Source organism: Neomonachus schauinslandi, chromosome 5 (genome assembly GCF_002201575.2).
Source record: "Neomonachus schauinslandi chromosome 5, ASM220157v2, whole genome shotgun sequence".
Lineage (NCBI taxonomy): Eukaryota > Metazoa > Chordata > Mammalia > Carnivora > Phocidae > Neomonachus > Neomonachus schauinslandi.
In genome coordinates, this window is record NC_058407.1 from 30,512,589 (window position 1) to 30,529,671 (window position 17,083).

The following is a 17,083-nucleotide window of genomic DNA, read 5'->3' on the forward strand; positions in this document are numbered from 1 at the left end:
GCTCTTTTCTAATCCAAAGGATATATTTGCAGCATGCTCGACTTCACCAACTCTGAATGACATTTTCATGGACACTTATCACTGAGACCTTGGTATGGTGCAGCCTTTAATCTCTTTCATATATCTTCCTTGTGATTTTTTTTTTCCCCTCTTAATGTAGTTTGACTATGCCTTACATTTGTAAATATTTTGGCTTGTGTTGTCTCAAAGGGGATATCTTGGAAAGACACCAAAATCATGGGCTCACTTTTTTTTTAAACTTCAGCTGTGCTAAACAGTATATTACCTCTGTACAAAATTCTTCAGGGAGTGTCACCTCAAATGCAATACTTTGGGTTGGTTTCTTTCCTTTTTAAAAAAAAAATTTGTATAAAACTGGAAGTGTGTGTGCGAGCATGGGTCCCCGTCTGATGGATGAAGTAAGTGCATATGATTGTGAAAAGAGAGTTAGGTTGCTCCATATGTTCATGGTGTAAAGTTTTGAGCTGAAATTTATTATAAGAATGTAAAACCTTAAATTATTAATAAATAACTATTTTGGCTATTGAATGTGTGTGTGTTTTTTTTTTAAATCTCTCCTTCATTGTACCTACATGTGAAATGATACTTTTAAGGAATCTCTGAGTGGGGGAGCGCCAGTGACTTGTAAAGTCCTGTAGGAACAGCGGGGCAGAGTTCCCGTGGTTTTAGTAACCCCAGGAATGTTTTTCAGGTGTAGTTTATGAAATTGATCTTTTGCTTCAAATGAAGATGACCTCCTAGAACGAACTGCCTCTTATGTGTCCCGACAATATTTTATGAATACGGTTCTGGCTTCTTTAAGAAAATAGTAATGCTCTTGAAGAAAATGAAGGCGTAGAGCATACCTTGCTCAGGTGTAAGGTTTGGCTGCTCATGACTGGTCATAAAGGGGGAGGGGGGTGCCAGAATAAGAAGACACTCACAGTGTTAACCTCTCTCCTTCCCTGCCAGGGTCTTCTACTCAATAATACACAGGCCAGGGAGGACATAGGGATACTTCTCTTCCCAGTTTGTTTCCATGGCAATTCCACCTGCAAATTATCCTGGTGTCGGAATACCAAATGAATCAGGGATGATGACTCCCCCTTGCCTTTCTCAGACACGTGGCAAGGCAGAGCTAAGCTCATTGAGCCTGGATGTGGGCTTTAAAATTTCACGTTGGCACTTGAGATCACACTTTGCCAGTCCCTTTCTAATGTGCTTTGTGCTTCACTGGTTTAGAATGTGGGCCAGAAACCACTATTGAACCTATGTCAAGGTTATTTCAAACAGTGCCTTTCAAGGTAAAGCCTTAACACCCTGTCATTTTCCTTGGGACATGCCCTCTCCTTGTCCCAAGCGTAAAAATACACAAACCAAAACAAAAGGCAGGTGTATGAAATCAAAAGAAGTAGAACATACCTACATTCCAGGCTCTTTTCAAATGAACTTAGTCCCTTTACCTGCCTCAAGGAGAAAGAGGAGCTTTTCACCCACGGGGTGCAAGTTGAGATGCCAGGGGGATGGTTTGGTGATCTACGTTCTAGGAGGCAAGCGGCTCTGAGTTTAGAACAATCAGATCAAACCGTCCAGAGTGACTTTGAGCGACTAAGCATGCATAAAAAGCAAACAGAAACAGTGCAGAAAAATACCAACTCAGTCTTTCCCATTTGGGTGCCCCAAGTCAGCCAGAGCTTAGAAAGGAGAAGTGGGTTGCAGTTCAACTTGGCTCGTGTTAATCCAGTTCTGAACGGTTTCCGCTCCTGGCATTCCCTAAACTGCCTGTTCAAAGTAGGGATTTGCAAGCAGCGTTAGCAATTTCCTGTCCAGCTGCAGCTCAAGTAGCTGCGTGCTCCCCCCCGCCCCCTTTCTTTTCTCTGATTTCTTTTCTCTTTCTTTTTTTCTTTCTTTTTTCTTTCCTCTGGGCGGTGGATAATTTTAGTGCATTTCCTCTTTGTGGATTATCATCTCCTTTCCTCCTGGAACCTGCATACATTGAGTTCCTACTGCTCTGCCCCAGCCGACAGCTGGCCTCCCCAGCACTTCCTCTCGTTTCACTGTGGGTTTGTTGTTTGTCAGTCCACTTCTGAAATTAATAATGTTTTCTGGCCAAGTGCCACAAGCCATTACCACAAAGGGGAAGTAACACATATGAATAGCAGGAAGCCATGCAGGGTCACAGTGTGAGCTGAACCTGTGGGGGGAGCATAATTGAGCCTGGCCCATTCAGCAAGTGTCTGACAGCGATTTGGGGAGAAGGAGCGCCCCGCACTTAAGCAGCTCAAGCTGTGAAAAAAAAGTTTCCAATACATTGGTAGCAAATGGTCTTTGTCATCAGTCTGAATAAAGGAGCGGGAGCAAGAAGAGTTTAGGGCCCCCATAAAGTTGCAGCGTTTGGGATTTCTGCCCCCCCGTCTTCTGGCATATTGTTTCATAAGGCTGGTAACAGAGGGGTGCCTGCTTCCCTCTACGGCCACAAAAGGACTCATATTAAATGGGTGGTTTTTACGGTTTACTCAGGCCAGAAGATTCAAAGAGCTATTCTCTTGCTTTCTTTTTCTTCTATGCGAGGTGGAAGGTTCTAACTGACAGCATGGGCCCCCACCTCGCCCCGCGCCTGCCTTTCTCCTGGCCTTACCTCCATCTCTTTGGCGCCGTTGTGCTTGCAGGGGCTGGGGAAGGCAGTCTTTCTGCCTCTTGGAGTTGGGCTCGCTTCCTGAGCGGAGCCTGCACGGTTACTAGGGAAACCTCTGCCAACAGCTGCAGCTCCCCAGCCCCCCTCCTCACCTGCTGTCCCCGCTAGTGGCTTCCTGAGGTCTCTTCCTCAGGAGAAAGCCTTACCTTTCCTGGCCTTCTGCAGGGGCCCGGGGTGGGGTGGGGGGTGCTGCCTTTCCAGAGAGGAGGTTATCTTCAGGGTTCATGGGGCTCTAAGAGACTTAGGGAATGCACTGCTTCATGGGATCGACTAGTCTTGAGGTTAACAATCAGACTGAGAAAGGGTTATCTGGGGATAGAAAGATCAGCACAGCCTCCAAAGGAGTGAAAATTGGACTGGACCCTGACCCAACAATTAGGAGCCTTGAACTCTAGCTCTTGCTTTCTCACTCATGCACCAGATAGCCTTGGGCCAGTCACCTGACCTCACTAGTTTCTTCTTTCTTGTCTGTAAAATGAGAGCCTTCCCCTTTCATTCTAGGATTCTCTTATAATTCCAGCCTTCTGGTCATGGATTGGCGACACTTGTTTGATGACAAATGAGGTACAGAGCAGGAGGAACAAGTGACATTTACGGAAGGTATCAGATACTGTACTTCGTGCACAATATCAGCTCATTCCAACCTCAGAGGAGCCCTGTGGGGTGGTTCCTATTATCATCCTCATGTTGCAGGGAGGAAACTGAGACAGAGAGAGACCAATGGCGCCTGAAGTCATCTAATGGGAAGTGGTAGAACTGAGCTTTGAAGCTTTAGCTCTTCTTGCTATAAACAGCAGCCTTTGCTCATCTTTACAAGGTCTCCGATATAGACTAGGAAGTGGTGACCCCATTTTATAGCTGAGGAAGTGGAGGAAGCAGAGATTAAGTGACCTGTCAAATCAAACCCAAATTCAACAGTAAAACCATGAGAGAGCCACAGGGTCCCCCGCGGATGTGTCACCAGAGAGTTGTGGCATCTGCCTGGAGGCTTCTACCTTTTCTCTCTGTGGAGAACTTGCCCTATCTTGGGGCCCATGAGCACATAAATTACAAAACTGATTTACCTAAGGATCTCTAGCATGGCTAGCCTGCTGTCCAGTTGACCCAGACCCCTGCCCACGTACCCCTTTCAGGATTACACAGTGAACTGACCCCAAAGAAATTCATGTCCTCATTCTGATTCCTCCTGCAGGAAAGCTGGTTTGTGGGGGGCACACACATACACACACACAGAGAGACGGAGAAGGAGGAAGAGAGAGAGGGGGAGAGACAGAGACAGGGAGAAGAAGGTGGGGGACAGGGGGGAGACAGAGAGAGGAAGAGGAGAAGAGAGAGAGGAGAGAGATAGACAGGGAGAGGGGGAAGAGACAGAAGAAATGGGGAAGGAGGTAGTGAGAGAGGGAGAGAACATACAGCAAGGTTTGCAGACTACGAGAGGCAAATTAGAAACCAGTGGAGAAGTGAAACACAGCAAGGGCAGATTATTTGGTAGCTGGCTGTTAAGTATTCTTGAAAATTCATCTTAAAAAATCATTCTTCAGATTAAACTGCTTCAAAAGAATTGCTTTGGGTATAAATTTGTTTGCAGGTGTTCACACAGTAATAATCATTTTCCGAAAGATCCTGCAGACTTTCAAATACCCTTACTCTTGTGTTCTTACTGCAATTGGCCCTGAATCAGTCTAGTTCTGCAGTTGGGATCTTCAAACTTCTTTAAAGTCCAAAACTGATTTCCTAAGAGTATTTAGGGGCACAGAACAAAGTTCAAACAATCCACAAATATTTACTCAGGCCTTGATCTGTGTTGTACTGATTCGATGAAACAAGGTTAAAATAGAAGGCAATGGAAGACTTACCAAGCCCTTGAAGGCTGAAGGCAATCTCATTTTATCCCCCCTCCCTTTTTTAGAAGGAGGGGGGAGAGGGGCAGAGGGAGAGGAAGAGAGAGAATCGCAAGCAGACCCCACACCCAGCATGGAGCTGAAGCAGGACTCGATCTCACAACCCTGAGATCAATGACCTGAGCCAAAATCAAGAGTCAGATGCTTAACCAACTGAGGCACCCCAGGTGCCCTGGCAATGTCATACTAAGTGTGATTGTTTAATCTTTCTGCTAGTGTCCCAAATCAAAGCAGAACCCCCAAGGAACTATGGGGCAGGCCCTTGTATGTCCCTATGTGCTGCAATAGTCAAAATAACATTTTAGACATGGTATTTTATACAGGAGAGTATTAATAGGCCACATGTATGCAATTTGGCCCACCCACCTCCCTATTTTGTCATGGAAAATACCTTTCAAGAGTGTAAGTGTATCTATCGCCAAAGCTTCTTAGGAGAAGTTTTGGACCACCGTATCTTCAAAAATGAATCCTCGGACACACAAAGGAAGAAAGAGAAAATATCATTCATGATTTGATAACATCCTAAAAAGCATCAAGCAAGTCTGAAAAAAGTTGCTTCTTCTAAGCTAGAATTCCCTCTTTACTGTTTTTGGAGACAATCTAGGTATTTATTAGATTAAGCATTTTTCATTAGGTCCAGTGCAATTCCTACAGCAAATATTAACAGGAGAAGGAAGAAAGAGAAGAGGGCAAAGAAGGGGATTTGGGGGAGCACATAGCTCCCAGGACAATTATAACTAACCGACTGAGCCACCCAGGTGTCCCTTACCAGGAATGCCCCTTTACCTTATGTTCTGGTTACTATTGCTATGTAACAAACCACGAACAAAACTTAGTGGCTTCAAACCATGACAATCATTTATTTTGTTCCTATGTCTGCATTTGAGCAGACCTCTGGAGGGAAGGCTGATCTCTGTTCAGCGTCTTATTATCTAGAGCAGCTCGACTGTGGGCCAGAGGCTCCATTTCCAAGATGGCTCTTTCCCATGGCTGGCAAGTTGGTGCAGGCTGTCAGCTGGGAGCTCAGCCAGGGGTTAGGGCCAGGGACTCTGGTTCTTCTCCATGTGGCCTAAATTTTCTCACAGTACTGTGTCCGAGTTCTGTAGGTGAAACTCCCAAGTATGAGAGCCAGGTGGAAACTGTATTGATTTTTAGAACCTGGGCTCAGAATTTACTTCTGCTGTATGCCAAGGTCTACCTCTGTTCAAAGAGGAGATGAAGGAGGGGCAAGATTCTGGAAGAGCACATGGGATGGGAAATATTGTTGCAGCCATTTGGGGAAAACACAGTCTGCCACATCCTATGTGGAAACTGTTTGAATGTAAGACCATAAGAAGCAACAGTGTGACCCCAAATTAGTCTCAGGACCCCATCTTAAAAACATTATAGTTGTCAACAACTGCTGAAATTATTTTTCCAATCCAGCCCTTTTTTCATCTGCCTCTAACCTTCACAACAGAGCAATACCATCAAAATAATCACTAAGATTGATCCGTAAAATAGAATATAAAATAGTTTTTGAAAAGAATATTAATGTTTTCATTTTGGCAGAGAAAATGTTGTTTGAGATAGATCCACCAAAGTTATGGAGTGCGGTGATAGTTCATTGTTTTCAAGCAAAATAGTACTCTATTGTATTTTATAGTATTCCATTGTAGTAGACCATATTTTTGTCAACAATTGATACTGTCAGACTTTTTAGTTTTTACTAAAACTAAAAACTTTTTAGTTTTTACTTATCTGGTGGATGTGAAATGATTATTTATTATGATTTTAATTTTCATCGTCTGATTCCTCAAGAGGGTGAGTCCTTGTCTTAGGTGGATTGGCCAAAGGATTTTTTTTTTTTTTTGCATAGTGCCTATTCAAATCTCTTGCCAAGTTTTCAGGTGAGTTATTTATGGGTTTTTTGGTTGATATAAGGAGTGCTTTGATATTCTAAAGACGGGTCTTTTATTGATTATATGTATTGAAAATATCAGTGCAATGCTTTTCAAAATTTGTTCCTCTGTTCCTCTCCAGGGAAGGGTGTCGCTGCATTTTGGGGCAGGTTGTACCCTGTACAATTCTAAAAGGCGCCAATCAGAAAGGCAATGACAAAAATGCATGGCCAACCTGCATAATCTTACGTGGATGTCTTAGAGGCCTGTGGTTTTTGAATCAAGGGACTTGTGGCTAAAAAATGTGTGAAAACTATTGATTGAAACTATTTAATACACATGGAAACAGTCAGAGAGATTGAGTTGAAAGGATAGCTACGTTTGATGATTTAGACTAGAGTGGGGCTGGTGTAGAAGTGTTTTGGGGTGGACTAAATCTTGAAAAGTTTGGAAGGCAGGGTGGTTTTTCACAGAGAAGCAAAAAGGATGCCAGAGTTGTAGGTGATGAATTGTGCCTAGCTTTGGAAGAGTGAAAGACAAATTCCTCAGAAGGCCTGGCAAAAGTATTTTTCAAGGTATAGAACAGAGAGCAAAAAAATAGAATGCTCAGGGCTGTGGGGGATGACATTTAAAGAGACTTTGCAGAGTGCAGAAATACTTGGGGTTTTGGTCAGCCTCGCCTCTCAGTTACATCCGGACTGGAAACACTCCAGTTCTTCCTTCCTGTGAGTCTTTCTTCTATGTATCTCCTTGACTACTCACACAGAACGCTTCTCTTCAGACACTTCCGGTCACTAAATGTGTGGAGGTTTTTCCCACGTAAAGCAATTCTCTATGATGCCAGCTGGGTGTCCTACAATTTAATTCAACTCTAACACCATCTACATGGAGATGGTGTCCGATCCCACAGGTTAAGCCCTCAGTCCCCCAAGACTGCTTCAGATGTCCACAGCAAGTAGCGGGTCCCCAAGTTACACACAACTTCTGTCCAACTTGGCTACAAATCAGAGGTGCCCATAGCCCTCTCCTCAGGTTTCATTAATTTGCTAGAACAGCTCACAAAACTCAGGGAAACGCTTATGTTTACCAGTTATGAAAGGATCTATTAAAGGATACAGACAAATGAAGAACTACACAGCCAAATGAAGAAACAGACAGGGCGAGATCTGGAAGGGTCCCGAGTGCAGAAGCTTCTTTAACCACGGAGCTGGGATGTGTCATACTCCCGGCAGGGATGTGTTCACCTACCTGGAAGCTCTCTGAACCCTAAACTATTGGGATTTTTCATGGAGGCTTCATCACACAGGCATGACGGATCATTAACTCCATTTTTTTTTTTTTTTTTTTTAGCCTTTCTCACTTGTCAGGGGAATGAGAGGTAGAACTAAAAATTCCAAGCTTCTAATCATGACTTATTTCTTCGGGGGACCAGCCCTCACCCAGCAGCCATCCAAGAGCCCACCCAGAGTCACCTCATTAGAATGAAAGACACTTCTATTAACTGGAAAATTACAAGGGTTTCAGGACTCCTGTGTCAGGAACTGGGACAGAGACCAATACATCTTATTAATCACAATATCACACATCTGGTCACAGAATCCTACAGTTTCAGAGAGAATTAGGTTCAGATGCTTAAAATAGGGAACAAAGACTAAAAAGTCACCAAAACTAATGAGGGTTTATTGTCTTCTGTAAAAGTCAGGAGGTGGGAAATCCTGGCCTGGTAGGACACTGCATGGGATCATTTGAAACTCAAGCTTATTCTAGCTTTGATTCCCACAGTCAGAAGATGGTGGCTCCATGCTAGTCATCATATTCACATTTCAGTCAGTAGGAAGGAGGAAGGAGAGAAAGAGAGTGCACTTCTCTGTAGAGTCAGTTCCCTTAAAGAAGCTTTCTGGAAATCCTATACCTGACTCCTATTCTATGTACTCAGTGGCCAGAATTAGCCACATGGCCGTAGTTACAGAGGCTGAGGAATATAAACGTTTAGTTGGGCATCTACTTCCCCTAATATAATTGAGGTTCTGTTACTTGGGAAGAAGGGGAGAATGAACGTTCGTTACCCACTTTCCTTCCTGGGGAGAACCCTACTCCCACCATACTGGAGGATACAGGACCCACGCCAAGGCAAGAGGAGGGTCTCATTTTCCCCTCTCGGTGATTGGTTCAGGGATGAGACATGATTCAAATCCAGCCAATCAGATTACACTCTGGATTTTTTCAGGGAAAATATTTTCCTCTTAGAGTTGCCAAGTCCCCCATCTACTGAATTAGACCTGGGAATCTGGTTTTTGTTTTGTTTTGTTTTGTTTTGGCTTGGTTTTTGTTTTCAAAGATCCACAGGTGATTCTTTTGACTCATCAGTTTGGGAATTGCCAGATATGCCGTATGTATTAAACCAGTAGTTAATTTTATGTAGCATCTCCTCTCTTGGGGTCTACAAAGAATAGAATGAAAGGGAGCTTGCTGGATGTCTTTCATAACATGGACATCGAAAGGTTGAGCATATAGTTTAGCTATAACTGCATCAGAAGTTATTACGCGCTCATTGCTATAGGCTCTCTTAGAGTTAAGGGTTTTTTTCCCTAGTTTATTAGTAATCTGCTTTATAAAGTAGCATTTGAAAACATAAATTGCCCTAAAAATACTTTATTTTAATTTCACCAGGGCTTCTAAGTCTGCTTTGCTGGGATTCGGTGTCACAATCTGTGTTCGCTCTATCAGCACCCTCTATGATTTTATAGACACTGGCCCACCAACTCTCATATTTTGTCTTTTCAGGCTGAAGGGTTTTAAAGTCTCTCTAGTTTCTTTGCAAACCTTAATACTTTTGAGTGACCTTCTTTGGATATGTTCCAGTTTCGTTATGACATTTTTGAGGTTGAATGACTGGAACTCTATCCAGTGCTTCTGGAGCAGATGAATTCTGGTGTCTCTGTGTGTCTATGTGTGTGCGTGTGTACGAGCACTCGTAACACTGTGCTTTCTATTTTGTTTTTAACATCCTTCCTGATGATGCTTGCTTTTGTAACTGCCACAATACTTTGGACCGACTTCTTCAGGGAATGGTTTGCGATGATGCCATCATCCTCTTCCTGGATCACGTCTGCACTCAGAAGCCTTGGTCTCCCGAGAACAAGGTGGGTTCTCTTTCCTGTTGGCATTATGTGAACTGCCTCCACTGAGCGTAAATGTTCTCTGCCCACTCACACAGCTCTGTGAGATCTTGATGTTTATTCTTGTCAGGTTGGTTTTGCCATTGCCAGAAAGTCTTGGTGTCTTTTATAAATTTGAGACTTCACTTCATTGATGTTTAAATCACTTTTAAAAGTGGTAAGCAAGACTGGTCCACACACAGATTCATGGAATACACATTTAAAAATATATCCTCAAACAGAAGAGCAATTATCCCTTTAATGTGCCCCTATAATATCCATTGGCAATCCACAAATAACACTAGAACCTGATTACAAAATAGTGAGCCTCCTATGAAAATATAGCTTTATGCTAATTAACAAAGAATCCTTGCCCTTCCCTCCCCCTCCACCTCAATTGCAATAAAATTGTTATTCCCAAACCCTTCCTATAAGGAAATTTGGGAATTCCCACTAATCTCTACCCCAAGTTTCACATCTTTAAGCTCTTCTAGCTCCTTGGCAAAAGCAATTAAGAGTTTAAAACGAGTTAAAAATTTTATTTATTTATTTATTTATTTATTTATTTATTTATTTTTAAGTCGGCTCATGACCTGAGCTGAAACCAAGAGTCGGACGCTTGGTTGACTGAGCCACCCAGGCACCCCGACCAGGTTCTCGACCTCATTAAATTTTTCCTCTTTTCGTCTGTGAAAAACTGGAGATAATAATAGTACTAACCTCACAGTGTTATCTTGATTAAATGAAAAAAAAATGTACATAAAGTACTGAACACTGTCTTCGGCACATAGAAAGCCAGGTCACCTATTTCCCCAAAAGAGATGGAGAAGAAGTACGGTAGGAACTCAGAGGAGCCAGGGAATGGTTTTTCTGCATGGGAGAGGAAAGAATCATGGAAGACTTCCTGCTGGTGGCTGACAAATCACAGAAGCAATTTATTAATTACCAGAAAATATGCATTGAGCTATTACCATGAGGCTGGCCCTACTATCCTAGGAGATGGATTTTATATAGAAATTTAGAGTTTAAATGGAGTAACTTGCCAAAATTTGCCCAGGTAAGTTGTGGAGAAGCTGGTATTTGTTCATAGGTCTGTTTACTTCAAAAGCCCAGGTTCTTAACATCTGCTGTCCACCCCTCTACCGTGATGTGAATATTGCTCATCTCATGGGCCACTGCCTTCCCAGCATGAGGGCACGGGGAGAGCTGAATTCATCATCGCAAGATAGCTGACAAGCATGGAATCAGAGTCCAGGGAGTTTGTGGCATACTTCATCCAGGTTATATTAGGGTCGACACAAATATTCCTGTTCTATGGTAAAACAAGAAAACAAAACAAAACCCACACCTTTTTAGTCACTGGAATGTTGGGGTCCATTGGGTGGTGCTGGATAATCCTAACAAGTTTTTATCCGATGACTCTCTTGTCCTTGTCCTTCTTCAGGAACTCCAAACCCTCCACACTGACTGTCAAGCTATAGCTAATTGAAACACAAAATAGTTAATACTACTTGTAGATTAGATTCCTTGTTCTGCTCTAATCCCTTGATGAGAGACAGGAAGCGCTCTAGGTTCATCAACAGCACGTGGACACATCACATTTTTCTCATAGTAACAACGACATCTACTTTTTTGAGCTCTTCCTTTGTGTGAGGCTTGATGCTATATCCAGATTTTCTCCTGTAATCTTTGGTACCCTCTTATGAGGTAGAGATGGCTCTCATGCAGTGCCTAGTGCGAGGGCTCCGGGGCTAGACTACTAACTTCAAATCCTGACTCCACCACTTACTAGCTGTTGGTTAACCTCTTCATGCTTTAGTTTCCTTATTTCTAAAATGGAAATAATGTAAGAATGTGGTGGGGAAAGAAATGAATTAATGCACTAAATGCTCTTAAAACAATGCCTTCCTTATTATTAGTAGCTCTGTTGGGGAGGGAAAACTTTTTTTCTGATCTCTTAGGTTTAATAATCAGAGATCTGCAGATTAAACTGACCAAAAACAGACTGGCAAGAAAAAAGACAAACTCTTAGTTGTAGCGTTTTTTTTTTTTTTTTAAAGATTTTATTCATTTATATGAGAGAGAGAGAGAACATGAGTGGGGGCAGGGAGGGGCAATGGGGGAGAGACAAACAGGCTCCCTGACATGGGGGGCTCCATCCCAGGACCCCGGGATCATGACCCGAGCCCAAGGTAGACACTTAACCAACTGAGCCACCTAGGCTCCCCAGAAAAGACAAACTCTTAATCATTTATGTTTGCTGGAATTCACAGAAAAGTATTACTCAAGAAGGTGGTTAGAATATAGGGTTTATATACCATCTTAATAGGGGAAGGGGAGAGGGTGAAGGGCACTTACGGAAAAGCAAATGACTTTTAGGAAAATAAATGGGTCCTTAGGAGAATAGATGGGAGGTATGATAATTTTGTGACAATGTCTGTTTAGGTGATTTCTTATCTTGTTGCTGATTTCTCTCCAGTGATAGGAGTCAATCTTTCCTGGTTGTGAAACCTCCGGCAAGGACACGTGTGACTGCTGAATTCTTTTGGGAGGCTCTGTTTTTAGGCAAATAAGAGGAGTTAAAAAAAAAACAAAACAAAACCAACTCTTCACATTGGTGTATTCTAGATCCCTCCAACTGTTATCATTTCCATTTTGTAGATGGGATGATAGAGGCTTAGACAAATTAATTGACCTAGGATCACGAAGGCAGTAAATGGTAAATCTAGGATTTGAACCCAGGCAGATCTGGCCTCAGAGCCTTTGATCTTCTGATTGTGAGAGATCAGAAAAGGAAAAACTCTAATCTTATCTCAAAATTTCTCAGGGAATATAAATTCTTTGGAAGAAATTTAACATGTCTGGGCCTCAGCTTCATCATTTGTAAAATGAACTGTTGAACAATGTGACTTTTAAGGGTCTTTCTGCCCCCCTCAAATTATTATTTATTTTAGGTGTTTTAGCATAAGCCATCATTAGAGAAGAAATTATGGGCCTGTTTCTAAGAATGTATCAGAGGAGACATTGCAATGTGTATTTGCATGTGTGCACACACCTGTGTGCTTGTGCATGCATGTTCATGCATGTACACCTGCACATGTGTTTCAGTTGCTCTAAAAAGAATGATTGTCTCTGGAAGGAAAAGGGAAGATCCCAAGATGTCGATGCTTTAGTTGTTTATTTCTGCCAAACAATCCCTTGAACTAGGATTCTGCACGTCCTCAGGGAGTGTCTCTCCCAGGCTTTTTCCAAAAGGTGATTGGCAAGGGAAGTCCTTCTAAAAGAGATAAGTGGCTTCTTAAAGTAAACTCAGAATAAATGGAGCACAAATGCTGTTTACTGAATATTTCCTGGTTGATGGATACTAACGTGCAGCCCCGCATGGCATGTTCTTCAAGGAATGGAAGAGATGAGGCTGAATTCACTTTCTCTATCATTTGGGAAAGATCATTATAAGCTGCCCCAGATAGAAGATTACATCATTTCAGAGCAGAAACTCAAATCTGTAGAAATGGATGCTACCATTTTTTTTATAAACCAACAGGAAAACATTTTTTTTTAATGTGAAAAAAAAAAAAGAAATGGGTGCTACCATGTGGGACGTTTGATTACTTTAGAGACCACTGAGAGATGTCAGGCTTCTGAAAGCTCATTATAAAATTTGTTACATGTATTCTTTGTAGTTTATTAAATTTGTAGAATTTTTTACACAAAGACAAAACTGTCTTTACAGTGTACTTCTTTTATGCCAAATACACTTGGCATTTTGCATGGTTATATTTCAGAATCACAGAGTTTTGCTGCTGGTGGTTCTTCTGTTCACCAAAAGCTTTTTCCTGACCCCTGTGAGGGTGGATAGGAAGGCTGCATGCTTGCGCCAACTGAGTCAAACATTTCCCAATTCTCTTTTTCCTCTTCTTTCTTTCTTTTCAAAAAAGATATATATTTTTATTTTTATTTATTTTTATTTTTTTAAAGATTTTATTTATTTATTTTGAGAGAGAGAGAATGAGAGACAGAGAGTATGAGAGGGAGGAGGGTCAGAGGGAGAAGCAGACTCCCTGCTGAGCACGGAGCCCGACGTGGGACTCGATCCCGGGACTCCAGGATCATGACCTGAGCCGAAGGCAGTCGCTTAACCAACTGAGCCACCCAGGCGCCCAAAGATATATATTTTTAAAGATCTTATTTTTTAAAGTAATCTCTACACCCAATGTGGGACCCGAATTTACAACCCTGAGATCAAGAGTTGCATGGTTTACTGACTGAGCCAGCCAGGTGCCCCCCCAAAATATTTTTTTTTTAATATTTTCTCTTCAGATGTTGGGCCCTAGTAATGTTAATGTAATAACATGATGTCTGTATTGGTTCTGACTTTTCAAGATGATTTCTTTAGCCTAAACATAGTCGAATTTAATCCCTGATTGTCTGGTGTAAGGAGGCCTATAATTAAACTAAAAAACAAAGGCTCATATAGGAAGAGAAATCAAAGGATAACTAGCCGACACCCAAAGTCATAAGATAGTGAAAGGAAAACACAGTTTGGCTTTTTATGCCACAGGAGAAGGAAAAACAAAACAACCAAAAACAACCCAACAAAACAAGGAGAACTGTAAATCAATCACCATGGGCCTCCAAGGAGCCTGCCTGCTCCGGAGGAGAGGTGGGTTATAACCACTGAAGGCCAGAGAAACAAGAAAGGAAGTGGGTGGGATTGCTAAATGAGTATGGTTCTGAGGAACCATTAAAGCAAAAGGAAAAATAAATCCCATTGATGTGTAGATTTGAGGCTTGCAGAAGCCCTCACCAAAGCGGGTGGAACTCCCAGGTCATCAGAAGGTCACAAAAAGACAGCGGAAGCCCAGGCAACTCAAGTCCCGCCTTCTAAGGGAAACTAGAGTTGGGTCAGTTCTGACATAGCTTAAGGAGTGTGAGTAGATCCACTGTAGGGAGGTGCTGGGGAGAAGGGAGGTTTAAGCAAAGAGTTTTTTGTTTTTTTAACATTTTGGAATCTCTTCCCTAACTTGAAGTGATGATCAGCATTTTTTTAGGATTTGATGATTTTATTTCAGGTAAACCTATGATTTATTTTGGTGGGAAGAACAAGGTTCTTGACATCTACCTAAATAAAAATTTTCTCAGTTTCTTTCCAAAAGTCATTCTTGCCCTTAGAATCCAGGACTTTGGACTCATAATTTAGAAAACTTGTACAGAACCTACGGATCTTGGGAGTCAGTTTGAGCTGGGAGTGTGGCCCAGCTTCACTCTTAAGGAACAGGATGTTGCCAAGCCCTAGGCAAGACCCAGCGGCAGTCGTGTTTATTGGGTGGGGTTGGGGGGGCGGCGGGGAGGGGGTTTCTGAACCACAGGGCTGTCGTAAGACCAATGGCTGTGAGATGCTTGGCACAGAACCTGGCATGTTCCATAGTGACCGTCTGAGCCTGAGCAAGTCCTTTCAGTGATCCTGACCTCAGTCTTCTCATCCATGAAAGACCCATAATGGCCACCCTCCAGGGTTATTGTGTAGCTGAAATGTGTTGATGTGTTTGCCAGCCGTCTTGGCAAACTTTTCCTCTTCCTTCAAGTCTCAGCTCAAATTCCACTTCCTCTGGGAAGCTTTCTGAATTCCTTCAGTAGATTTTAACATGCTCCCATGACAATTTGTCTTTATCTCCATTGTACAGTACCTCATATCCTATTATAAACATTGGTTCAACTGTGTCACTTCATCTATGTGTTTTAGTGTCTTTTCATGTAGTATAGTTGAAAACTAGGCTTTGAGATGGGTTGAGAATCTTTGTTCAACCAATACTCTCTGATCCTGGGCTACTTACTTAACTTCTCTGAAACTCCATTTCCTCAACTGTGGAGTAGGAGCAATAATACCTAGTTTGTAAGTACTCTTGTTAACCCATCGCCTAGAATAGTGCTTGGTACATACCAGATGCTCAGTAGATATTTTAAATGCATGAACAAATAGGACTGTTGTGCATATTAATTAATGCAATGCATATGTAAAACATAGTGTCATGCACTTTGTAGATCCTTAGTAAATATTTATAATGTACATGTTTGTAAAGGGTCTGGGTGACTACATTTCATTAAATAGATATGTATACTTGCTTATGTTCTAGGGGGTATGAACAGTATATGAGTCTTATATAGTTTTTGCCTAGGACAAACATGCAAATCAATGAATGTTTGCGAAATAGAATGATGGGTCACCCAAACAGAGATAAGAAGAAAGTCTTTGGGAATCTGATATCCTAAAGGCACATAGAATTACATAACTTTTTGGAAAAAAGGGATCTTAAAGATCTTCATCCAATCTTTCTATTGTACTCATTTTTTCTTGTTTTGCATTTATTTGATTTCTGCTCTTATTTGAATCATTTTCTTCCTACTACTTACTTTGGATTTACTTTGTACTTCTTTTTCTAGCTTCTAATTTAGGAACCTGAGATTATTGATTTTAGACTTTTCTTTATTTTATGTAAACATTCAAAGCTATAACTTTCCCTCTAATCACTGTTTTAGCTGCATCCCACAAAGTTTGATAAGTTTTATTTTTATTATTGTGCTTAAAATATTTTCTAATTTCTGGGGCGCCTGGGTGGCTCAGTTGGTTGGGCATCGGCCTTTGGCTTAAGAAATGATCTAAGGGTCCTGGGATCGAGCCCCACATCTACCTAAATAAAATTTTTGACATCTACCTAAATAAAAATTTTCTCCCTGGTGCCTGCTTCTCCCTCTCCCTCTGCCTGCTGCTCCCCCTGCTTATAGTCTCCATCTGTCTCTCTGTCAAAGAAATAAATAAAATCTTAGAAAAAGTATTTTCTTTTTTTAAAAAAGATTTTTATTTATTTCTTTGACAGTGAGAGTTACAGTGAGAGAGGGAACACAAGGGGGGGTGGTGGGAGAGGGAGAAGCAGGCCACCCTAGGAGCAGGTTGCCTGACGTGGGACTCGATCCCAGGACCCTGGGGCCACGACCCGAGCCAAAGGCAGACGCCCAACGGCTTTTTTAATTTCCCTTGTAAATTCTTCCCAGACCTATGGATTACTTAGAAGTGTGTTACTTGATTTCCAAACATTTGGGATTTTCCTAGATGGTTTGTTATTGATTTCTAATTTACCTCCACTGTGGTCAGAGAATCTACTCATATAATTTCAAACTTTAAAAAAAAACTAGACTCATTTTATGGCCTACCATATGGTTTATCTTGGTGAACATACTGCATATACTCAAAGAGAATATGTATTCTGCAATTGTTGGGTATAGTGTCCTGTAAATATCAACTAGTTCAAAATAGTTGATGCTGTTCAGATCTTCTATATCTGACATTTTGTCTAGTTGGTCTATTAATTACTGAGAGAGGTATGTTCAGATTTGCTATTGATTGTTGAGTTGTCTATCTCTCCCTTTAATTCTGTCAATTTTTGCTCTCTT